Source organism: Somniosus microcephalus, chromosome 1, assembly GCF_052327205.1.
Source record: "Somniosus microcephalus isolate GS21.2 chromosome 1, FLI_Smic_1.0, whole genome shotgun sequence".
In the NCBI taxonomy this organism is placed as follows: Eukaryota; Metazoa; Chordata; class Chondrichthyes; order Squaliformes; family Somniosidae; genus Somniosus; species Somniosus microcephalus.
In genome coordinates this window covers 410,373,067-410,398,454 of record NC_140987.1, presented here as the reverse complement: position 1 = coordinate 410,398,454, position 25,388 = coordinate 410,373,067, and the positions used below count along the sequence as shown (strand labels likewise).

Genomic DNA, 25,388 nt, shown 5'->3' with positions numbered 1-25,388 from the left:
GACCACGATCGGTGGGGGAGAGAGACCGCAATTGACGGGGTGCGGAGAGAGACCGCGATCGACAGGGGAGAGAGACCGCGATCGACGGGGGAGAGAGAGACTGCGATCGGCAGGAGGAGAGAGAGACCGCGATTGGCTGGGGGAGAGAGGGACCGCGATTGGCTGGGGGAGAGAGAGACCGCGATCGGCGGGGGGAGAGAGAGTCCGCGATCGGCAGGAGAGAGAGACCGCGATCGGCGGGGGGAGAGAGAGACCGCGATCGGCAGGAGGAGAGAGAGACCGCGATCGGCAGGGGGAGAGAGAGACCGCGATCAGCAGAGGGAGAGAGAGACCACGATTGGCAGGGGGAGAGAGAGACCGCGATCGACAGGGGGAGAGAGACCGCGATCGGCAGGGGGAGAGAGAGACCACGATCGGCAGGGGGAGAGAGAGACCGCGATCAGTGGGGGAGAGAGACCGCGATCGACAATAGGGGAGAGAGACCGCGATCGACAGGAGGAGAGAGAGACCGCGATCGGTGGGAGAGAGAGACCGCGATCGACAGGAGGAGAGAGAGACCGCGATCGGCGGCGGGAGAGAGAGACCGCGATCGGTGGGGGGTGAGAGACTGCGATCGACAGGAGGAGAGAGAGACCGCGATCGGCGGCGGGAGAGAGAGACCGCGATCGGTGGGGGGTGAGAGACTGCGATCGGCAGGGGGAGAGAGAGACCGTGATCGGCGGGGGGAGAGAGACAGAGACCGCGATCGGTGGGGGGAGAGAGAGGCAACAATCGGCGGGGGGGGAGAGAGACTGTGATCAGCGGGGGGAGAGAGAGGCAACAATCGGTGGGGGAGAGAGAGACCGCGATCGGCGGGGGGTGAGAGAGAGAGAGACCGCGATCGGCGAGGGGAGAGAGAGACCGCGATCGGCAGGGGGAGAGGGAGACTGCGATTGGCGGGGGGAGAGAGAGACCGCGATCGACAGGAGGAGAGAGAGACCGCGATCGGCGGCGGGAGAGAGAGACCGCGATCGGTGGGGGGTGAGAGGCCGCGATCGGCAGGGGGAGAGAGAGACCGTGATCGGCGGGGGGAGAGAGAGAGACCGCGATCGGTGGGGGGAGAGAGAGGCAACAATCGGCGGGGGGGGAGAGAGACCGTGATCGGCGGGGGGAGAGAGAGGCAACAATCGGTGGGGGAGAGAGAGACCGCGATCGGCGGGGGGTGAGAGAGAGAGACCGCGATCGGCGGGGGGAGAGAGAGACCGCGATCGGCAGGGGGAGAGGGAGACTGCAATTGGCGGCGGGAGAGAGAGACCGCGATCGTCTGGGAGAGAGAGACCGCGATCGGCGGGGGGTGAGAGAGAGAGAGACCGCGATCGGCGGGGGGAGAGAGAGACCGCGATCGGCAGGGGGAGAGGGAGACTGCGATTGGCGGCGGGAGAGAGAGACCGCGATCGTCTGGGGGAGAGAGACCGCGATCGGCGGGAGGAGAGAGAGAGACCGCGATCGGCAGGAGGAGAGAGAGACCGCGATCAGCGGGAGGGAGAAAGACTGCGATCGGTGGGGGGAGAGAGAGACCGCGATCAGCAGAGGGAGAGAGAGATCGGGGTGGGGGTTGTGGAGAGAGACCCTGATCAGCGGGTTTGGGGTGAAGGGTGGGGGGGAGGGAAGAGAGAGGGGAGTGGCCTCAATCGGCGTGGTAAGAGGCTGTAGGCTTCCTTGAGGTGCCGTGAGGAACACTCCTCCTGAGTGCTGATAAAGGTGCTTACCTTGTGGAGCATGCAGCTCCTGCCTCCCTTCCACTGCTGGTTTCCCGACCCTTGGGGAAGCCATGCTGTAGCAGTGAATTGTAAAGCGGGCTCCCAATTGCACTGTGGGAGCCCAATTTAAATATGTTAATGAAGTGTCCCGCTTTTCCACGGTGGGACATCCTGATGCCCCGACATCAACCACCGTAAAAAGGCAGCAGGCCGGCATTGGAGACGCGTTCCCCATATTATATTTAAGTCTTTAACACCCCCCCCCCCCCCCCGACCCTCTCCTGCCCATCATAGGGGGTTAATATTGCGGTCATAGTGACTGAAGGATTGGCCTAAGATAGTGGAATGGAGGAAGCAGGAGACGTTCTGTGATCCAGAGTTAGAAGATAGGAGGCTAGAAGATGAGGGTAAAGAACATTGTTTAGACAGGCTGGGAATTCAAATCTCATGGATTTCTTCTTTCCTATCTATTTATCTACCTGTCTGTCTATCTAACTCTCTATCCATCTCTCTATCTCTATCTCTATCTGTCTTATCTTTTTAAGTAAAGTAGTTCTTCTTCATTTATCTGTATTAAATTTACTTTTTACATTCTACTTGTGTCCTTTTGCTGCACTGTGTTTACGTACTTTGAAGTACCAATCTCTGTTTATCTATATCATTCAATGTTTCATATACTTCAGTGAGACCTCCCTCTCTGTACTAAAGTTTAAGCTTCTCTAATCCTCCCTCATGGCTCATTGGTTTTACATATGTTGGTCTTCTGTGCATCCTTTCCAATTTTTTTCTTTGTGTGGCATGGCAACCAGACTAATCACTGTATTCCAACTCTTTAAATATGTTGAAACTGTTTAAAATCAAGGGTTCTGAATGTTAAAAGTGCCAGTGAGAAGAGTGCGCATTGGCTGTAACACCAGTTGGTAACTTGGTCAGGCGAGTGGGGCGAGGCTGAGCATCGGGTCTCGAGTGGACGGGACGGGATGGGGGGGGGGGGAGGGGAGAGGAAGAGCAAACCTTTCCTTGGACGAGCTCATTACCAGAACTCAGTAGGATGTGTTTGGTTTCAAATTCCGATATTCCAGGGAGCTGCAATGACAAATGGGGCAGCTCCATTCAGTGTGAGAATCTTGAGCACATGGCACCCTCAATATTATCATTGCAAGAGTAACTGTTACTCCTAAGTGGCTGCCTCTGTCCCAGACTGCACCTTCAGGCTGGCTTTGGGTCTGATCTTCGACTATCCAAACCCAGGAAAATGCACCATCACTGCATATACAGCATGCAGGCCACTCATAGTGCCTCTATCGTGAGATCAGCTAACTGAGCACAGACTAGGAATTGAACCCGGTTTGTGAGATGTACCTTGGTCTGCGCCTCTGTGAATTGGCCAATAACTAGGTGCTTTCACGTGTATAAAATTTATTATACTGGGGTGAATCATGAACAAACAATACTATGAAAAATACAATGGTAAAACTTTGAACAATTTGTATGGCTCAGCTACACTTTGAATTTCCCAACGGAGCCATAAGGGAAGCTGTGGAACTTTATCTTTGTGGCAGATGCTGAAATTGCATTCTGCCAAAATGCACAAATATATAGCAATAGCACAAAATACACAACTAAAATTAGTACACAAATGCTAATAATTTGAGTTTTTTTAAGCTTAAGGTGATATTTGTATGTCTGTACTTTCACTTTTACGATGTCCCACATTCTGATGTTTGTTCCCTGCTCCATCCAAGGCTGATCATTCAGTCACTATGCCCCGGCCTTCTGGACTTCTCTACCTAACCACTTTATCTCATTAATTCTGTCCTTGCAAAAGCTGCCTTAAAATCCCGTTTCTTTGATCATGCCTTCAATTCCCCAGTCCGCACCAAATTCCTCTTTTCCTTACTTGGTATCCTCAGCAACAGTCTTTTACACGAGGATCATTATATAAATGCAGGGCATTTTTTAAAGTAACACATTTGTGTTTTATACTTAGTCTCACACAAAAAAAATGCACAGTAGAAGTGAGAGCACCCGCTTCAATTAGGATTTACAAGTTTGTGTTACGTTTCCTGTTTCATTATTGCTCCACATACACATAATTCATCTGACTGTTTACTACTGTTTTTACACTTGGCTATATTTAACACTGTAACTAAGTGATTCAAACATGCACACAACGAGACGTGACAGTTCCACTTTTGTAATCCTTCTGCTCGGGGTAAATCTTCGTAATACACTTGGAATCCTTTTATGTAACGTCTGTTGAATATAAAGTGATTCTGACGCACTGGAGCGTTCACAAGGATTTCTATTGAAGGCCATTCTTTTCATAGTTTTACAATGTTTGCAATACCTGGGGCAAAATGGAAAACACCAAGTGCCACATGTTCCTGGGAGTTCAGTCACCTGATTTTTAAAATTGTCTTTAAAAGAAAGGTCATTCTTTAAAAAAAAAATCCTCCTTGCTTTCCTCCTTGCTTCTGAAGACACTGGGTGTGATTTTCAAATGTCCCCTGTCCCTGTTTACGCCGGAAAAAGCACGACTGCCAGTTGAAAATTGGAAAAAAAATCACCTGCCCCTTGGCCGCCTTGTGTGATTTTCAGACGATCCTGCAAATGAGCAGCCAATGCTCTGGCCCGAAACAGGTGGGAGCCTAAATGACTCTGCAAATCGGGATCCTACTTTTTACCTAACGCCCCATACAGCCATCATGAAGAAGCTGAAAGCTGTGTGCATACAAGGTCAAATCTGGGATCCAGCTTCAAAATCCGCATAATGGTAGTTTGAAGTTTCACTGTTACTTAGCATCCTGGAGGGGGAGTCGGTTTCATCCCAGGCGCATCTCTTTGGCAAAGCCACCTTACACAAGAACCTGGATTAAGTAGCTGGTGGTGAGTAAACCTGGTATGTGGCACTGAACTTAGACATTGAGAGAACCAAGGTGGCTACACATCACAAGCTGCCCTGCAGTCCATCTTCCACGCTCTGTCATATAGCTGGTGAGGAACATCTGAGGCTTGACTACTGGAGGGATTCCCTGGAGGCTAAGTATGAGACTGTGTGCTCATATAATCAAGGTCTAGCTATCATGATTTGGTTTCAGAGAAGCAAGCATTTGCTGGTGAAGCGTTGTATCTGTAACTAGTGGAACTGCCATTCACTGAGGTAGGATCTGTGTTCATGCTATGGTCAGGAGGATAGTGGCAATGCACTCAGGTTTTACATGCATTATGCTGCTCATGAGGAGATCCTGGTATCATTTTTCTGCTTAGCAAGGCCTCACACCCACACTTGCCATTTGTTTAATGACCAACTAGTGATTATCCTCTTTTGGAGGTAAGCAGTGGCTCTGGGGTTGATTTGGCTCCAAGATGATATGCCTTTCGATGAAAAATTGGCTTGAGTCTACATGGCAGACTCAGTAATCTGATACCTGAACCAGTCAGGTTTGCATACTCCAGAGCAGAGTTGATGATTGATCAGTCTTGTTCATAATGGGACCTGGAGGGGTAATTCTACCATTGGGGGTTGAAATTCTTGCAGATAATCCTATAAACCAACGCTGTAAGAGGTATGTCACAGCTAGACTTTGGAAGCTTACCAATGCCCTGTTCTGAAAGGCTGCCCAGTTTTATATGAATAAACTCCAGCAAAACTCCTGTGCATACTTGGAGTCCTTAAGCCTTGGCTGTTTTCAATCTTTCCCCAAGCTCCCTGAATTTAGGTTAACGGGGTGTGTCCATTGGGAGGAAGTATATGCTCCATAAGGGAGAAACATATTTCCTTGTAGCTTAGTTTGGACACCCTTGAGCACGGTGATAGGACTCTGCACATGTCAGACGCACAACGGATCAAAAGAAAATATGAGTGTCCATCCAATTGTCAAAATCATTAAAAAAAATGGAATTGTTATTTGGCTATAAAGTTGATATATTCATAGTATACACTGTACAGGTGATAGTATACTTGGTGCATTATGAAGGTGAGTGAGCTTTTCTGAGTGGCTGGGGTTGAGGACGACCCTGAGGATTGATTCCAGCTGGTGGAGGCAGCTCTAATTTGTATTATTGTGTTCACCCGCTATATCAGTAAGTTTTCGTTGTGCCACCAGAGCTTTGGCAGTTACCCGGTTTAGCTGGGGTGGAGCTTGCTCTGGATGCTTGGTGAATAAATGCTTTTCTGTGACTACAAAGCACAAATATGCGGATTGTTGTTTTTTGGTAAGCAACTGTATAGGACCTTTTTCATTACGGCAAGTTGCTAGGACTGTTTCTCAGGAAATCAAATTATGTGCATCGCTCTCCAATGTTTACATGTTGGGGCTGACCTTCATTTAGGCCAGCAGCTGAATTGGAAATACGCTGGTACAATTAATGCAAAACTGACTGGTGTCATTTTACTGAATGTGCATACACAAATGGTTAATTAGTGAGTCATATCCTGGGAATTCCATTTGTGACTGGCATGTTCAGTGGTGCTATTGACTGAGTCAAGGCACAACTGTAGTGTAGAAATGTAGGGGGTGATTTTGCCAATGGGGGCGCGTTGGAAGCGGGACTGCTGCTTGTCGGGTCGATGTCCCGCCTCCATCGACTTCTGGCCAACCCATACTATTTTCCCTTGCTTGATCTTGTTAAGCCCGCCCAGTGGGCTCAGCAAGCCAATTAAGGGGAAGCCAGTTACAGAGAACGTCAGCGTATGACGTTTCACCTGTCAAAACTTTTTGACAGATGAATTGTTACCGTTTGACAGCTCCGTGAAGCTGTCAAACACTGACCTTCTATGTTGTTTGATGAGTCCTTGTATTCAAGACTCATCAAACCTCTTTCTTTTGCAGAAGTTAGATGGTTGTTGCATCGGAGAATGCAGCAGCCATCTGTCATCTCTGCCGGTGAGGTGTGAGACTCTTCGCATCCCCAACTGTTGAAGCCTGCAGGAAGAAACAAAGGTAAGTCTTATGTTCATTAATAAATAGACATTCTTATTATGAACACAGCTAGCTTTTGCTAGACACTTTTATTGAGCACATGTGGACTAGGTACAGTATCTATAGAGGCATCCATCTTGACTGCTGCTTTGTGGGTAGCCTAGTGCCTCATGGGTAATGTAGTCTTAATATACATACAGCTGGGTAGTGTAGTCTTATACATACAGCTCTACGGCTCCACCTAGTGTCCACTATAGAACATGTTATTGATCATTACAGTAAGTAAACATTTTCTTTCACTTTCCACTCACCTCACATACTTACCTCTCCACACTTGCACCCATCACTTACCATCACAGCACACTTTTTGACCCCTCCGACCCCCGCAGACCCACTGCTCGTCTCGGTGACCCTGGCGGAGTTTCCCTAAGTTGGGAAGCCCACGCTTCACTTGGAAAAATGGGAATAATCCTCTTAACTGCCTGTTAACCACCTGTTAACAGGTAGTTAAGTGGCTGTAATCCCCTTCCCGCCTTCAGGAGATGGGACCCGGTGTGGGTCGGCTATCCGCCTCCTGGCAAGATGGTACGGAGGTGGGATGGGCACCCTCCCCCAGATTCTGCCATTTTTCCGGCAGTCCCGCCTCCATACCAGCCTGCCCAGGGCTGGCAAGATTGCGCTCATCGTCTTGCTCATATGCATTGTTTGCGTTCTTAGGCTTGTACGCTTGCAAGGTAGATTCAGCTGAAGAAGCTCCTTTGGCCTCATCCATCCAGAATGTCAACTCTGCCTTCTTTCCAGTTTTAGCGCACTCCCTCAGTAATGCATTGGAATGTCAGCCTATAGTGTGCACTCATGTCTTGGTATGGAGCTTGAACCCATAACCTGACCCAGAGCCCAACCTAACCCAAACTGAAACTAGCATATCACTGTCACGGAGTACTTAGTTAGCAGTAATAACAGCATTGAAAATTGGTGTGTTTGGGCAACGATGAAATGATGGTGGTTAAATAGTAGTTCACCTGGCACCCAGAATGAAGTAAAGTTCTATCACTAGCTCTTCCACCTAATAAGCATCACCTAATAATACATTGAACCATAAGGACCAAAGGTCCCCCAGATTCAATTCTTAATGCATGCTGAATTCGCTGATCTCGGATGGGGTAGCAGTGGTAGTGCTATAATCGGCCTACATGCTCCTGGAATGGAAAATTAACCAGGGTTGGTGAAAAGTGGGCATGTGTGGATGTTGAGTCACATTGGGCTTGACGAATGCCCTCCATAATTGAATGTGCCAAATGTTGTTGGAGTATGAGGGTTGATTCTGTGGTCTGGCACTCACAGTGGGAAGCAACGCTTGCAGTAAATGGATCTTGGGAAATTGCGGGCATGCAGCCTGTGATTTCCCATCCCTTATTTTTAATGGACAGGAAACAGCAGACAACACAGCTGCAATTTCTTGAAAAGCCATCTGCTATGTGGTGTTGGTGGCATGGGGCTTCAGAAAATGTTAAGTGTGTCATTGGGCAATTCAGCTGTGGAAGGCATCACAGCTGAGACTGTCCCTGTCCTCACCTGATGTCCATGTGTGCACTAGCCAGCATAGCTTAGCTTAGATCATTTTCTGTGCTTAGTTCAGTGACAGCATCAATTCTAGCGCCCCGATTGCCATTTGTGCCGAGATCAGCTAACTTGCCATAGAGCAGGGAATTGAACCTGGGACCTTCTTGGTCTGTGTGCCTCAGATCCTGACAGTGTGGTGTACTTACCAACCAAAGATGCACAGAGACCTTGCAAGTATGAAAACAAAACTCTGGAATAAACCTAATGATTCATGGAAAGTTAGGGGTTCAGTGGAAAATGTTCATTTCTTTAAATATGGAAACCTCCTCGTATTTTTTTGTTATGATTATCTGTTTGATTAATTTGTGTACCGTAATTATTTCTCAATGCTGTGAGTGAACCACGGCAAATTAGTATTCATTACCTAGCTTAGGGCTTGGCGTATGAAAGTGCTGATACAGATATAGACGTCACTGAAATAGCTCAGCACTAGTGCACGGTTCGTTGTTGTCTGAGTTTTGTTGCGTCACAGCAGTGGGTGGGTGTGAATGTGATAAAGGGGAACGACCGGTAATCCCCCAAAGCAGTCAGACGCAGTGCCTGCCAGAACAGAAGAAGCATAGTTACACAGCTCTCTAGAATGGATTACAGACCCACAAAACATAGTTTAGACCTGCTGTTCTACTGTGAGTATATTATGGGCTATGGACAATATATTTTCAACAGATGTAGATTGGTTTTTCTCCCCCACCCCAACATCTAGACATTTTAATATTATGAGACAGTGATATGGTGATAGTATTACATAGGAAACCAGCTGTATCAGTGGTTTTAATAAAAGGTGTTAAAAATAGAAATGGCTTGTGTTTCATTTGGTTGTAGTATTTCAGATCCACGGAGCTGCAGCTTGCTAGTACTCTCTCTCTTTAATTATTTTGAACACTAGAACGATATCAAGGACAAGAGGTTAAAGTATGAAGAAATGTGTGAAAAATTAAGTGGATATTTTATAGATGTTTTTGAAATTGTGAAATGTTTTGAGGGTGACTAGTGCTAGATTGTTCCACTGGTTGGCAAATTGGTAACAAGGGAGCACAGACATAGGATTATCACAGGAAGAATAAAGAGGGAAGCTAGAAGACATTTTCTTACTCACGATTCTTAGAATAGGGAATGCATTACCACAAGTGGCTATTGCGCATTTGAAAAGGAAGAACATAAAATGCTTGGGAAAAGGGCAGAGAAACAGGATTAGAGTAGACAGCGCCAGTTGAAAAGCTAGCATTGCCACATGTGGGCCGAATGGCTTCCTCCAGTGCCATAAATGCTGTGAGTCTGTGAACAAATTTTGTGGATATTATCTTCGTCTGTTTAATCGCATTGATCTTTGCACTATTGCCAGTTTTATAAATCAATACTAATACCGATGTATTAAGATTATATAGGTATTTGTCACTAGCATTTCAGTAAAGTGTAATGGTGGGCTTGTAACAGTCTTGTGATATGTCCACTTGAGCTATGAAGAACTTACAGAATGAAATGACATATATGAGGAAAAACTGCTAATAGCCTGATGTTTGTGATTTCTTAATGGTTTTAGGATATGTGTCTACATATAATGTTAACAAATCCTGTGTACTTGTGATGTGCATATGCTCCTGAACTCCAGAGCTAAACTTGAGGCTTGTCTGGACAGTGTTGGTATGCTTGATGTTAAAGTTATTGAAGATCAGTTGTTGAAGTGTCTGCCGCAGCTCACAAACAAGAGGTCCTGTTGTACTTTGGTGTGGAGATGCCGGTGTTGGACTGGGGTGGACAAATGTAAGAAATCACACAACACCAGGTTATAGTCCAGCAGCTTTATTTGAAATCACAAGCTTTCGGAGCGCTGCTCCTTCGTCAGGTGAAGTCGACGAAGGAGCAGCGCTCCGAAAGCTTGTGATTTCAAATAAAGCTGTTGGACTATAACCTGGTGTTGTGTGATTTCTTACATCTGTTGTACTTTAACCATTTTAAGAGTTATCGGGAATAAAGGCCCTGATTTGGACTTCCCCTGCCTGATGGAAACCGGGTGGGGGCAGTTACAATGAGAGCAGTCATTTACCCCCTCCAATCCCGTTGCCTTCCCGGCTGTGTCCCGATATTAACTTGTTCTTTGAAGCAAGCCAGCTCATTTTTTTTAAGGTATCCTTGTGGGCCAGGTGGAGCAGGGCCGCTCCTCCAAGGCCTCACGGGGAAGCCCTGGGCCTCTCTTGCCCAGGCTTCTCCCAACTGACTGGCGGGGACCATTCTCACGGGTCCCTGGCTTGTGGCCTCCTGCCGCCGAATTCCCGCCCCCGCCCACCAGGTCGTATTTCTGGCCGGACTCTGGGAGAATTTATGGAAATGAGTTCTGGCCGTTATGATCAGCCAAGCCTCCATGACCCAGATTCCCCAGTTTCGCTGCCCACCTCAGGGCGAGAACGCACCGTACCCTCCCCCTCCCCCTCCCCCATTAAAAGCAGGGCCAAAGTATCTCAATATTTAGTTTGATATAATCACGAGTTATATTTCCTTTCTCGACTGCATCATCGTTAACCAGCACTGTTCCCAGGCCGTTGAACAAGTATTTTATATGTGATGTTTGTGGAAAAACTTGTAAATTGATTTTTTTGTACCTGTTAATATAAGTGAGGTAAAGCCAGTAGCTGAAAATTAAGACTCATTTGAAAACAACATTTTTTTGGTTGGAATTTGCTCCTTTAAAAAAAAAGGTTTTTCTGAAGTGATTTATACCAGGATTTCCAAAGTACAAGCATGATTTGTTGGGAGTGTTATTGACATCAAGGTGCCAGGAATTGTTCAAAGTTGTAAAATGCTGTAAAGGGTGCAGTTTTCTTGTGAGAATAACCTTAACACCAAATTTCCCTGGCTTTAATTTCAGGCTTGGCCATTTTGATGCTGTCTCATAGTAAACTTGATAAAAAACCTTTTTGTAATCATTTAATTTTCACAACAAAAGTGTGATGTGAAATCCAGGAAAATAAAACTTAACCGAAAACTCTCCTGTAGAGTAGATATCGTACTGAGTAATGTTCGGAGAAAGCTATAATTAAGATTGTTTTCTGGAGTACAGAGACTACAGTGGGGGAGAGATTTAAAATTCTATGATTGCATATGCTTTTTAAGTGTTTAATGTTTTTTGAAATACTATGACTTATGGAAACAGAGTAGACTGAAGAGTACTGTGTAAGAGTTGATAGTGCTAGTCAGTCAGCTTGAATCTGTAACTGTGAACTTATCAGTTACATTAACAGAACAGCTGGTGCACTTCAAAACTTGCCATTGCAAAACTGCTGATATTTCCGTTTTACTCATGAGGTCTCTTCAATTGCTTGTGTGAGTAGTGACTGGCTGATTGCAGAAGCAACTGTGTAAAAGGCAGCATTATGCTGATAATTTTGTAATCATTTGTGAAACCTGTAATTATTGACCTTGTAGTTGAATGAGGAAAATAACAAAGTATTTTTCTTTTAATTCTTGAACATTGCAGGAGTTACAAAGTTGAAAGAGAAACTTTGAAAGAGGCAGATTTAAAAGAGGTCAAATAATGCACTTATTGCTGTCAGGAAAGGGATAAATTCAGGGGCTAGGTTATCTAATTGCTGCACAATCCGGGGATTTAGTACGTATGCATGAGTAGGAGTGGAGAGGAAAATCTATACATCAGCACTGCTAACTTACGATGGTGATTATTTTTGTAACTTTTTTGATTTCTGGGAAAACAGTAACTTAAAGAACAAAGGGAAACACTAGTATCATTTGGCTTTAAATTGCCTGATGTTGGAGACCCATGCACTGCATTTGTGCTGACTCTGGTAACAGGATTAAAGGTAATTTCACAGAATGTATGTGAACATGTTCAGGTAGCCTGCCTTGGTGGCTCGGCCGGTGAAGGCAGCATGTATCTAAGCCCAGAGAGACCAAGGTTCCATTCTAGGTCGGCGTTGAGTTAGCTGATCTCAGCTGGACTGGGGAGTGAAAAATTAGCCACAGTTCTTAAAGTGGAACAACCTACTGACACTCACTGACTAGGATCACACATGAAGAATGACCACTGGAGACCATACCAGATGGCACCCGGCACCTATGGAACCGTAACCCAGCAAGATCTGGCACTTTCAGGAGAGCTGGGGAGAAAATTGGAGGAGGAAAGAAAAGGAAAAGCTGGAAGCACCTGTAGAATAAGAAAACCCTGCTACTATAACTTTTGAATGCACAACAAAATATGCTCGCCTCATACTGGGGAAAAGCGTATGGGTGGATCTTGTGAAGATGAGTAGCTGGAGGAACAACTAAGACCCAAAACAAAGCTGAGCAGTGTACATAGTAAAAATGTGACAGAATGGTTTTTGTACCAGTGGCTACTTGTGGAAAGGTTCGCTTCTCAAGTCTTTACCTGAAATTATGCGTCGTACTACCAACGACCTAGTTTATTTAGTGGTTATGAACCAATTGTTTTCAGTAGGGAGTGCTGCCCTCGTTCTGAGAACATTCAGTTTGTCTAGTATGATGAATGAAATCAGTTAAAGCCTGTTACAAACTAGAGTACAGCTAGCTGACAGGTGTGGTACCATTTTCTATACCTAACCACTTAACACTAAGTAAATTGTATATCTTGCAGTTACTGGATCACTAGTATGAAAACACTATTCTGCGTCACCTACAGCATTGTCACTAGCATTGGTGTAATGGTGGATGTGTGAAGTTCTTGTGCTATGTCCACTTGACCTGTGAAAATATCCAGTAGTCCAATTAAAGATGCTGTTCTTCCAAACTTAGGTTGTGCCTGGAGAGTGTACTTTGAGCTACGTAGGGGGGTGAAGTACCAGTGATTGCAGATCTGTCACTGACAGCAGGAGTAACTTGAGATATTGCAATAGAAGCATAATGACTTAATGGAATTTTTCCTAATGTGCATTGGTACCAACATCACGGAAGACCTCTCCTGGTCCCTCTCTGGTGAAGAAGGCTCAGCAGCGCCTTTATTTCCTAAGGAGGCTGAAGGGATGTAACCTGTCACCCCTGATCCTCTCTAACTTTTATCGCTGCACAATAGAGAGCATCCTGATGAACTGTATCACAGTATGGTATGGCAGCTGTAGCTACTATGACCGGAAAGCCCTGCAGCAGGTAGTCAAAACTGCCCAACGCATTACCGGCACCCGGCTACCGACCATAGAGCACATATACCAGAAATGCTGTTTACGGAGGTCACGGTCCATCATCAAAGACCCTACCCACCCCAGCCACAGTCTGTTCGCCCTCCTGCCATCTGGGAGACGCTACAGATGCATTCGCACCCGTACGACCAGATTTAGGAACAGCTTCTTTCCCAGGGCTGTCATCCTACTGAACTCCACAAATAAACTCTAAAGCCTGCACATCTGCCAATGCACTTTATTATGGTTATGTTTATGTTAATGTATTACAAGCCAAATGTATGTTGAATGTTTAAATGTCTTAATCTAAATGTACACTCTCGGGAGCCGCAGGCCTACATTTCGTTGTACTGCACTTGTGCACTAACAATGACAATAAAGTTGATTATGATTATTGCAGAACAACAAACTATACAGAATATTTCAGAGCTTGTTCTTCAAAATAATTGATTAGAATGAGTCATTAAGTCAACTGATAAGTTTGTAACACAAGGCTGTTTAACTCCTTCGATAGAAGTACTGAAGGGAGAAGAAAAGTCACAGAGCTTCCTGTGTTGTGATCCTTTGATTGTATGTCTATTTTTCTTATCTATAGAAGGTTAAGAGATGATGGTCAGTTTTAAAAAAAATTCGCCACAGTTTTCTTTTCTTCCCTCATCTTCTGAAGACACTAACGTTGGCTGGGGTACAGTTTTGCAAGCACCAATTGCCCTCCCAATACCTCACCCAAGTACAGTTAGTGTCGGCTGAGAATTTGACTGGAGGCATTGTAGCTGAGTCCACTCCTGTGGTTGCCAAATGTCACATTCTTTCCAGCAGGGATCACAGGATGGCAAACGTGAGAACCATGGCTAATTTATACTTCCCTAACCCGGGGAGACTGAAGCAAATAGTCGCACCCTTACACTATCTTGACTGAAATTAGATAATTCTGCAAAGTTTGGGAAGAAAGAAAACATTTTTGGAATACAGAGGTTCCCTGACCTATATCGAATACATATTATCCTGTGTATGTGATATATCTTTATATATCTATATATATATATATAGATATATATATAGATATATGTGTTTGTGTTTAACACAGATTCTTCTCCAATACCTGGAGATTGAACCATGTGGCTGAAGCTCTTTTTTTAATTTACAGATAAATTCTATAAACGGTCTGCTGATTTACATAAGTAGCTATAAAAATAGATCAGATTTGCATCATGTATTGTATGCCTGGTGGGGCTTCCCTTGTATGTGATTCCCTCTTCACTTGATCTGTGGTTACTTATCAGTACATTCTATTCACGTGATGACCAGTTTCAGAGCTGTCAGCTGCTTCTGTGGGCTACTTTAAAGATAACGCAGCTCAACTTGTACCTCTGCTGCCCTTTAATACTGAAATATCTTCTTCGTATCAGTGTGATAAATATCTCGGTGACCAAGGGTCCCCAGCACAAGCAGTGAAGTGTTAGCAGACTCACATATTTCAAGGCCTTGTAGACCCTACTTTAATGTTGCTTTTCAAAGAATTGTCTAGTACTTTCCTATCTGGCTTATGTTTTTCAGTTTGATGGGAATCCTTTCAGTTTAAAAACCTAAAATGCTGGAAATACACAGCAGATCAGTCAGCTTCTGTAAAGAGAAAAGAAAGGGTTTTGGGTACGTGGTCCCTTCAGGAGAGAGAGAGAGACAAACCGGCATTTATGAAGGGTTTTTCTTTTTCCTTTCCCTCACAATTCCCTTTTTATTTTATTTTTGTTTCAGTTGTCAGAAAACCAACTTCCTATAACGTAGTCATTAATCCATTGTAATAAAAACAGAAAATGTTGGAAACACTCAGCTGGTGAACTTGTGTTTCAAGAAAGAACCACCTGAATCTTTTAATCCAGCAGTCCCAGTAGGAAATATCTCCAAACTCTTTCTTGGGTCGGCAGTAGGGGAGGGTACACACCCAAGCTGTTTGAGCTTCTCCCTGTGCTGGTAATAAATCTATGCATATGGTGTTCATATTTTGTTTTTGTAGAATAGTTTTAGAAAAAAGGTGAAAATTACAATAGCTTCTCCAAATGATGACAGAATTTGATTGTGGTTAACCAGATCTAGCTTTTTGATTTTCTTATTTACAAGCAAGGGACCTACTGGAACTACTTTCTGATATTGATCAATCCCAGTCTTTCTCTCTTACCCCCCGCCCTCATATCTATAAGATATATGGATATATACTTGAAGGGGAAAAGATTGCAGGTCTATGGGGAAAGAGCAGGAGAGTAGGACTAATTGGATAGCTCTTTCAAAGCGACGGCACAGGCACGATGGGCCAAATGGCCTCCTGTGCTGTATGATTCTGAGTTTTCTTTCCTAATGGCTGAATTTATTTTGTCGTCTTGATTTACAAAATGTTTAAAAGACAGACTTGCATTTGTATATCATCTTATCGTATCTCAAAAATGCCTCTTAGTGCTTCACATACAATGAATTACTTTGAAGTTCAGTAACTGTAGTTACATAGGCATAGTATAATGCTACAGTAATTACATGAACTGTCTTAAATAAAAGACTTAGGGGGAGAATTTCAGTATCGCCCCGTTTGGGGCGCAATTATCGGCCGGGCGCAAAGTTTAGCGCTTGGCGCTAATTACCGCCTCCGACTGCAAACTTGGCTTCTATCGCCCCTGGAGCTGATTGGAGTGCTAAATCAGGCGCTACACACCTCTCAAGGCGCTAACGCCGAGGAGCGAGGCGCTAACTCAGAGCGCTGGTGAAGCTCATGAGATGTCAATCAGCAATGGAACACAGACACACTGGCACCGGCCAGTTCTTAAAGGGGAGGGTCAATCTTGCTCTCCATCCACACCCTGCTCATTGCAGCCTTGAATCTCTGCCTGGACAGACCTGTACATCAAATCTGCTGGAAAGAACAATGGAGAGGCCCAGGGAAAGAGCTCAGAGTGCAGCCCCCATAGTCTCTTCTAAATCGATGCAAGGAAGGTCAAATCAAAATGAACCTGCAAAGTGCTGCTCAGTACCCAAAACTCCTTCACACAGCGTTGAATCTCTCCAGAAGTCTCTCTCAGAATGTGAGGTGCAAAAATGTCGCTGACAAAAAAAGGCAGGAAGCGGCCGCCTTTAAATAGTGCTCCCCCAGTCCCTTCCCGACTACAAAACGTTCCCCTCAACCTGTCGTTGCTAGCGGCAGGCAGAAAGGCAAGGGGCACCACTCAATATCCAATCCGGGGCGCAGGAGATCGTGGCGGTAGTGTTTAGTGCCGCCGCAAAATGTCTGGTCAATTTCGCGAGTGGCGCAAACATTGCCGCACCCGGGCGCTAGTTGCTTTGCGCCCCATTAGTGCCCTCTTACGACACTAACCAGAGGCGCAAAGCAACCGAATTTTTCCCCCTTCTACTTTAACTAAAATGGTATGCGAAAGCTTTCCTAATAGGGCACTGAAACAAAATCTCTTCCTGACTTCACTTGTCTTATAATCTGACATAGTGATTTCCCTCCCCCACGCACCTTCCTCTTTCACTTAGGGAACATAGATCAGTGGGTTAAATTGACTTTTTAGGAGTAGATCTAAGTGAGGAAATTAGCTTGTTTATCTTAAATGGTGACTGCCATTAAGGTTAGATTCCCAACCCTCCCGCTTTTGACAGGACTCTACCGCAATGGGCGACTGGTCTCCCAATCGCTATGGCTGAATGCCCAGGATAAATGGTTCTTGCATGCGCAGTACACTGGCTGTTACGGCTTCCAACAAAAGCGCACTGTCCCCACTATTTCACACGCTTCATTGTTGTTTGTGAGGATGGCCTCATCTGGGCCAATGAAACTCGCCTGGAAACTCTGTGATCCTGAGAGAGCAACACAAACTGGGGGAGGGAGAGAGAGAGAGAGCAACACCAACTGGGGGAGGGAGAGAGAGAGAGAGAGAGCAACACAAACTGGGGGAGGGAGAGAGAGAGAGAGAGAGAGAGCAACACAAACTGGGGGAGGGAGAGAGAGAGAGAGAGCAACACAAACTGGGGGAGGGAGAGAGAGAGAGAGCAACACAAACTGGGGGAGGGAGAGAGAGAGAGAGCAACACAAACTGGGGGAGGGAGAGAGAAAGAGCAACACAAACTGGGGGAGGGAGAGAGAGAGAGCAACACAAACTGGGGGAGGGAGAGAGAGAGCAACACAAACGGGGAGAGAGAGAGAGAGAGAGAGAGCAACACAAACTGGGGGAGAGAGAGAGAGCAACAGAAACTGGGGGAGAGAGAGAGAGAGCAACACAAACTGGGGGAGGGAGAGAGAGAGAGAGCAACACCAACTGGGGGAGGGAGAGAGAGAGAGAGAGAGCAACACAAACTGGGGGAGGGAGAGAGAGAGAGAGCAACACAAACTGGGGGAGAGAGAGAGAGCAACACAAACTGGGGGAGGGAGAGAGAGAGAGAGCAACACAAACTGGGGGAGGGAGAGGGAGAGAGAGCAACACAAACTGGGGGAGGGAGAGAGAGAGAGCAACAGAAACTGGGGGGGGGAGAGAGAGAGAGCAACACAAACTGGGGGAGGGAGAGAGAGAGAGAGCAACACAAACTGGGGGAGGGAGAGAGAGAGAGCAACACAAACTGGGGGAGGGAGAGAGAGAGAGCAACACAAACAGGGAGGGAGAGAGAGAGAGAGCAACACAAACTGGGGGAGGGAGAGAGAGAGAGCAACACAAACTGGGGGAGGGAGAGAGAGAGAGAGCAACATAAACTGGGGGAGGGAGAGAGAGAGAGAGCAACACAAACTGGGGAGGGAGAGAGAGGGAGAGCAACTGTGATGAAATATGCCATTCATCAGGCACGCTGTGTTTGATTGTGCCTGTGACTGTGACAAGCAGGGGAGTCTAGTTTCAGTTCCACTTCCTTACCTGTATTGTATTGTGTGTAGGGCTCCGCCCATACCTGGCCCCTACTTAAGCAGGCCCCAGCGTGTCTCACGGGCAGTACAGCAGATCTCTGGATGAGAGACACTTCTCCACTGTGTATTACTTTCTGAGTTAATAAAAGCCTTGCTTTGCTCCGTTAACGTTGGGTCTCGGATTCATTGAGGCACATCAATTTTATTAACTCAATTTTCAACGCAATGGATCAACTCTTGAAACCCGAACGTTTGGATTTGGACCAGCATGCTTCGGACGCATCGGCACGATTCGGACACTGGTTTAAGTGTATGGAATTCTTCCTGGACAATTCCGCAGCCATCACAGACGCTACGGACGCTGAAAGTATGAAACTTGGAATCCTACGGAATTGGGTAAGCCACCGGGTTTACCCCCTCATCCAAGACGCCGACACGTATCCGGCCGCCTGCGACATCCTAAAGGCGCATTACCAGCAGCCTACGAACGAGGTGTACGCTAGGCATCTGCTCGCGACTCGCACACAGCGACCTGGGGAATCGCTGGATGAGTTCCTAGTCACCCTGAAAACGCTTGGCAAAGACTGCAAGTGCCAAGATGTAAAAGCCGCAGTGTACACTGACGAGCTTGTTCGTGATGCCTTTATCACAGGCCTCAGCTCCACTTACATCCGGCAGAGACTACTGGAAAAAACGGGATTGGACCTGAAACAGGCTGTGGACACAGCACGATCCCTGGATGTGGCCCAGAGAAACTCGGACGCCTACTCTTCAGCCCACACCGCCACGTGTGCACCAAGAGCGCCGCCATCTTGGAAGGCATCTTCCCCGCCCGGCAGCCCGACACCGTCGGGGCCCCGCTCTCCCCCCAGAAGCCCTACGACAGCCGTGACGCGTCGGGGCCCCAACTGCTACTTCTGCAGGCAGCCGAAGCACACCAGAAACCTGTGCCCGGCGAAAGGCACCACCTGCTTTAAGTGCGGTAAGAAGGGGCACTTTGGGAAGGTGTGCAGAGGGAACCCCGCTGGAAAACCCGCCACCGCCGCGTGTGCGCTGTGGGAGCGGCCATCTTGGACGCCATCTTGCCCGACCTCGTGGGGTCCGCCATCTTGTGAGCAGACAGCGTGGACGCCATCTTGTCTCGATCAGGGCCCTACAGTGGCATCGGTCACAGTGGACCAGACCAGATCGCACCCGCTATCCAAATCAATGGTGGACATCGAGGTAAACGGGTGCGGGGTTAAATGTTTAATTGACAGTGGAAGCACGGAGAGTTTTATTCACCCTGGACTAGTACAACAACTCTCTCTAACGGTGGTCCCTGCTCGGGGCACCATCTCTATGGCTGATAAAACCCAGACATCGACCATTATGGGTTACTGCGCGGTACAATTGTCCGTTAACGGAACTGTATACGATAATTTAAAATTACTAATCATGAAGAGTCTATGTGCGAGCGTGATCTTGGGCCTGGACTTCCAGTGCCACCACCAAAGCATCACGCTCAATTACGGTGGGTCCCAGCCGCCCCTCACAGTGTGCGGTCTGGCTACCCTGAAGGTAAAGCCGCCTTCGCTATTCGCGAACCTTACTCCCAACTGCCAGCCAATAGCGACCAAAAGCAGGAGGTACAGCTGGGAGGACAGGCGGTTTATCGCGACCGAGGTGGACAGGCTGCTGAGGGAGCGCGTTATTGAACGCAGCAACAGCCCGTGGCGCGCCCAAGTGGTGGTGGTGAGGGGTAGCGAGAAGAAACGGATGGTGATCGACTATAGCCAAACGATCAACATGTACACCCAACTAGACGCCTACCCGCTACCCCGCATATCAGAAATGGTGAACCAAATTGCCGAATACCGGGTGTTCTCCACCATCGACCTCAAGTCAGCGTACCACCAGCTCCCTATCAGACCAGAGGACCGCCCGTACACCGCCTTCGAGGCAAACGGACGCCTCTACCAATTCCTCAGAGTCCCCTTTGGGGTGACGAATGGGGTCTCGGTCTCCCAGAGGGAGATGGACCGCATGGTCGATGACCACCACTTGCAGGCAACCTTCCCCTACCTCGACAACGTCACCATCTGCGGTCACAACCAGCAGGATCACGACTCGAACCTCGAGAGGTTCCTGAAAACCGCACAAAAACTCAACCTCACTTACAACGAGGACAAGTGCGTTTTCAACACCACGCGCCTCTGCATACTAGGCAGCGTGGAGGAGAATGGGGAAATCGGACCAGACCCCGACCGATTGCGCCCCCTACAGGAGCTGCCCGTGCCCAACACTCCCAAAGCCCTGAAAAGGTGCCTGGGGTTATTTTCTTATTATGCCCAATGGGTCCCCAACTACTCCGACAAAGCCCGCCCCCTCTTGAAAGCATCCTCTTTTCCACTCTCTGCTGAGGCCCACGCCGCCTTCAAAAGCATTAAGCGGGATATTGAGCGGGCCACGCTACAGGCAGTGGACGAGAACACTCCCTTTCAAGTGGAAAGTGATGCGTCTGACTTTGCCTTGGCGGCCACCCTCAACCAGGCGGGGCGGCCCGTAGCTTTCTTCTCGAGGACCCTCCAAGGGCCCGAGATCAGACACTCCTCCGTGGAAAAGGAGGCCCAAGCCATCGTGGAGGCAGTGCGCCACTGGCGCCACTACCTAGCCGGCAAACGCTTCACCCTACTTACCGACCAGCGGTCGGTAGCGTTTATGTTTAATAATAAACAGAAGGGGAAGATTAAAAATGATAGGATTCTCAGGTGGCGGATCAAGCTCTCCACCTTCGAGTATGACATCATTTACCGGCCAGGGGCCCTTAACGAATCCCCCGACGCCCTCTCACGAGGGATGTGTGCCAGCGCCACCGGGGATCGGCTACAGACCCTCCACAACGACCTCTGCCACCCAGGGGTCATACGGCTGTTCCACTTCATAAAGTCCCGCAACTTACCCTACTCGATTGAGGAAGTTCGGTCTCTGACCAGCAACTGCCGCACTTGCGCTGAGTGCAAGCCTCGGTTCTACCGCCCAGATAGAGCCCACTTAATCAAAGCTACACGGCCCTTTGAGCGGCTCAGCTTAGATTTCAAGGGCCCCCTCCCGTCAGTCGACCGCAATGTTTACTTCCTGAACATTGTGGACGAATACTCCCGTTTCCCATTCGCCTTCCCCTGCCCAGACATGACCAGCGCCACGGTCATTAAATGCCTCAACAGCCTGTTCTGCCTGTTCGGTATGCCGAGCTACATCCATACGGATAGGGGGGCGTCCTTCATGAGTGAAGAACTACACCAGTACATGCTGTCCAGGGGGATCGCCACGAGCCGTACCACCAGCTACAACCCCCAGGGTAACGGTCAGGTGGAGCGAGAGAACGGGACAGTATGGAAAGCAGTCACTCTAGCTCTAAGGACAAAGGGCCTCCCTACCTCCCGCTGGCAGGAAGTCCTCCCAGATGTGCTCCATTCGATACGGTCGCTATTGTGTACTGCCACTAATGCCACGCCTCATGAACGAATGTTTGTCTTTCCCCGGAAATCCACCTCAGGCGTATCCATGCCGTCATGGCTCTCCACCCCAGGTCCGGTATTTGTACGAAGGCATGTGAGGGGCCACAAGACGGACCCTCTCATGGAGTCAGTGCACCTACTCCACGCCAACCCCCAATACGCGTATGTCCGGCACGCCGACGGAAGGGAGGACACCGTGTGCATAAAAGACGTCGCCCCAGCCGGTAACGACAACAACCACGACAACAACAGCAACAACGATCACAGCAACTCTTACCCACCCACTATTCTTTCATCACCCCCGGAAGAACATAGACCAACGGTGCCCCCTTCAACAACCCTGGCGGCGCCCCCGGCAGAGACCCAGGAGGCCACCGGGGACACCCGCGGCACCACAACAGCTACGTCGGTCACAGAGGACTACCAAACCCCCGAACAGACTAAATCTGTAGAAGGGGTGAATGTGATGAAATATGCCATTCATCAGGCACGCTGTATTCTCTGTGTTTGATTGTGCCTGTGACTGTGACAAGCAGGGGAGTCTAGTTTCAGTTCCACTTCCTTACCTGTAATGTATTGTGTGTAGGGCTCCGCCCATACCTGGCCCCTACTTAAGCAGGCCCCAGCGTGTCTCACAGGCAGTACAGCAGATCTCTGGATGAGAGACACTTCTCCACTGTGTATTACTTTCTGAGTTAATAAAAGTCTTGCTTTGCTCCGTTAACGTTGGGTCTCGGATTCATTGAGGCACATCAGCAACATAAACTGGGGGAGGGAGAGAGAGAGAGAGCAACACAAACTGGGAGGGAGAGAGAGAGAGAGAGAGCAACACAAACTGGGGGAGGGCGGGGGGGAGAGAGAGAGAGAGAGCAACACAAACTGGGGGAGGGAGAGAGAGAGCAACACAAACTGGGGGAAGGAGAGAGAGAGCAACACAAACTGGGGGAGGGGGAGAGAGAGAGAGCAACACAAACTGGGGGAGGGAGAGAGAGAGCAACACAAACTGGGGAGGGAGAGAGAGAGAGAGCAACACAAACTGGGGGAGGGAGAGAGAGAGAGAGAGAGAGCAACCCAAACTGGGGGAGGGAGAGAGAGAGAGCAACACAAACTGGGGGAGGGAGAGAGAGAGAGAGAGAAACCCAAACTGGGGGAGGGAGAGAGAGAGAGAGAGAGAAACCCAAACTGGGGGAGGGAGAGAGAGAGAGCAACACAAACTGGGGGAGGGAGAGAGAGAGAGAGCAACACAAACTGGGGGAGGGAGAGAGAGAGAGAGCAACACAAACTGGGGGAGGAGAGAGAGAGAGAGCAACACAAACTGGGGGAGGGAGAGAGAGAGCAACACAAACTGGGGGAGAGAGAGAGAGAGCGCAACACAAACTGGGGGAGAGAGAGCGCAACACAAACGGGGAGAGAGAGAGCAACACAAACTGGGGGAGGGGGAGAGAGAGCAACACAAACTGGGGGAGGGAGAGAGAGAGAGAGCAACACAAACTGGGGGAGAGAGAGAGCAACACAAATTGGGGGAGGGAGAGAGAGAGCAACACAAACTGGGGGAGAGAGAGAGAGAGCAACACAAACTGGGGGAGGGAGAGAGAGAGAGAGAGCAACACAAACTGGGGGAGGGAGAGAGAGAGAGAGAAACCCAAACTGGGGGAGGGAGAGAGAGAGAGAGAGAGCAACCCAAACTGGGGGAGGGAGAGAGAGAGCACAACACAAACTGGGGGAGAGAGAGAGAGAGCGCGCAACACAAACTGGGGGAGGGAGAGAGAGAGAGAGCGAGCAACACAAACTGGGGGAGGGAGAGAGAGAGAGAGAGCGCAACACAAACTGGGGGAGAGAGAGAGAGAGAGCACAACACAAACTGGGGGAGAGAGAGAGAGAGAGAGCACAACACAAACTGGGGGAGGGAGAGAGAGAGAGAGCAACACAAACTGGGGGAGGGATAGAGAGAGAGAGCAACACAAACTGGGGGAGGGAGAGAGAGAGCTGATGCGCCTCAATACTCCAAGGCTCAAAGTTAACTGGATAAAACTAGGCTTTTATTAGCAAAGAAAGATGCCTGTGTCTTCACCTAGCATTCTGCTGTTCTGCTGCAAGACAAGCCTGGGCTTGTCTTAAGTAGGGCCAGGTATGGGCGGAGCCGACACACCCAATGGGGAGAAAGGGGGCGGTGCACTATATACAATACAAGGTAAAAACACAGGAGCAGGCAATACAATATATGTAGTTAAATAGAGTCTGATGAATGACATATTTCATCACAAGAGCAACACAAACTAGGGGAGGGAGAGAGAGAGAGAGCAACACAAACTGGGGGAGGGAGAGAGAGAGAGCAACACAAACTGGGGGAGGGAGAGAGAGAGAGAGAGCAACACAAACTGGGAGAGAGAGAGAGAGCAACACAAACTGGGGGAGAGAGAGAGAGCAACACAAACTGGGGGAGGGAGAGAGAGAGAGCAACACAAACTGGGAGAGAGAGAGAGAGAGAGCAACACAAACTGGGAGAGAGAGAGAGAGAGCAACACAAACTGGGGGAGGGAGAGAGAGAGAGCAACACAAACTGGGGGAGGGAGAGAGAGAGAGAGAGAGAGCAACACAAACTGGGAGAGAGAGGGAGAGAGAGAGCAACACAAACTGGGGGAGGGAGAGAGAGAGAGAGAGAGCAACACAAACTGGGAGAGAGAGGGAGAGAGAGAGCAACACAAACTGGGAGAGAGAGGGAGAGAGAGAGCAACACAAACTGGGGGAGGGAGAGAGAGAGCAACACAAACTGGGAGAGAGAGAGAGAGCAACACAAACTGGGAGAGAGAGAGAGAGAGAGAGCAACACAAACTGGGGGAGGGAGAGAGAGAGAGAGCAACACAAACGGGGAGGGAGAGAGAGAGCAACACAAACTGGGGGAGGGAGAGAGAGAGAGCAACACAAACTGGGGGAGGGAGAGAGAGAGAGAGAGCAACACAAACTGGGGGAGGGAGAGAGAGAGAGAGCAACACAAACTGGGGGAGGGAGAGAGAGAGCAACAAACTGGGGGAGGGAGAGAGAGAGAGAGCAACACAAACTGGGGAGGGAGAGAGAGCAACACAAACTGGGGGAGGGAGAGAGAGAGAGCAACACAAACTGGGGGAGGGAGAGAGAGAGAGCAACACAAACTGGGGGAGGGAGAGAGAGAGAGAGCAACACAAACTGGGGGAGGGAGAGAGAGAGCAACAAACTGGGGGAGGGAGAGAGAGAGAGAGCAACACAAACTGGGGGAGGGAGAGAGAGCAACACAAACTGGGGGAGGGAGAGAGAGAGAGCAACACAAACGGGGAGGGAGAGAGAGAGAGCAACACAAACTGGGGGAGGGAGAGAGAGAGAGCAACACAAACTGGGGGAGGGAGAGAGAGAGAGCGCAACACAAACTGGGGGAGGGAGAGAGAGAGAGCAACACAAACTGGGGGAGGGAGAGAGAGAGCAGCACAAACTGGGGGAGGGAGAGAGAGAGCAACACAAACTGGGGGAGAGAGAGAGAGCAGCACAAACTGGGGGAGGGAGAGAGAGAGAGCAACACAAACTGGGGGAGGGAGAGAGAGAGAGAGCAACAC

General features: G+C 48.4%; 1 protein-coding gene across 2 annotated transcripts in view; it reads left to right on the top strand.

Annotated features, from left to right (window-relative positions):
- zc3h12b (zinc finger CCCH-type containing 12B) overlaps nucleotides 1–25,388 on the top strand; it is a 140,230-nt gene that overhangs the window by 85,855 nt on the left and 28,987 nt on the right. The window contains exon 1 of one of the 2 annotated variants that reach the window (XM_085998921.1): nucleotides 8,737–8,913. The exons of the other annotated variant lie outside the window; for it this stretch is intronic. The gene's annotated coding sequence lies outside the window, so the exon portion shown is untranslated. Of the gene's footprint in view, nucleotides 1–8,736; nucleotides 8,914–25,388 lie in introns of those variants that run through there. 2 annotated transcript variants of the gene reach the window in all.